Source organism: Cynoglossus semilaevis, chromosome 1, assembly GCF_000523025.1.
Source record: "Cynoglossus semilaevis isolate Cse_v1.0 chromosome 1, Cse_v1.0, whole genome shotgun sequence".
In the NCBI taxonomy this organism is placed as follows: Eukaryota; Metazoa; Chordata; class Actinopteri; order Pleuronectiformes; family Cynoglossidae; genus Cynoglossus; species Cynoglossus semilaevis.
In genome coordinates, this window is record NC_024307.1 from 31,525,626 (window position 1) to 31,526,261 (window position 636).

General features: G+C 29.7%; 1 protein-coding gene across 3 annotated transcripts in view; it reads left to right on the top strand.

The window, feature by feature from the left end:
* tdrd7b (tudor domain containing 7 b) overlaps nt 1–636 on the top strand; it is a 13,590-nt gene that overhangs the window by 1,390 nt on the left and 11,564 nt on the right. For 2 of the 3 annotated variants that reach the window (XM_025065111.1, XM_008327026.3), the window contains exon 2: nt 45–92. The exons of the other annotated variant lie outside the window; for it this stretch is intronic. The gene's annotated coding sequence lies outside the window, so the exon portion shown is untranslated. The remainder of the gene's footprint in view (nt 1–44; nt 93–636) is intronic. 3 annotated transcript variants of the gene reach the window in all.

Genomic DNA, 636 nt, shown 5'->3' on the forward strand with positions numbered 1-636 from the left:
GTCCACGTTCAGGAAATGACACTTTTATCTATTTTGTTTCCAAGGATATCGAGTTAACCTCTGAGTCCAGCATCATAACTGGCATCTTCAGAGTAAGAGCAATTAACCTTTTTCTTTTGTGTCTAAACAAGTATCAGTATAAACTGTTTTCTTTCATTACGGGACATTATAACAGTCCAGTCCAGCAGCAAGTGTCCCTCCTAAAGTGAGGTGAATATTTAAATTTAAAATATGTTTATTAACAATAATTATTAATAATCAATAATTATTATTAATAATAAAACATTAATATGTTTTTTAAATAAACATAGATACATTAAAAGCATATACCTTATAAATGTTATAATATTCAACAGAGAATATTGTAATATATACACAAAACACGTAAAAAGATATGAAAACAAAACAATCTTTAAGTCTATGTATATCCTATTTAAACTATTAGAAGAGCCTCATGAGCTCATGATGTCATTTTTAACTTATATGCTTTACACTCTGCACTGGTATTATTAGTTATTTAAATTTTATTACTGGTGTCACAGTGTGTAGTGTTTTACCTTTTATTCTCGCTCCTAGGCAATGGAGGAATCCAGTTTCCATTTACTAAGCACGTGATGTGTAACTCACGCCTTTCTC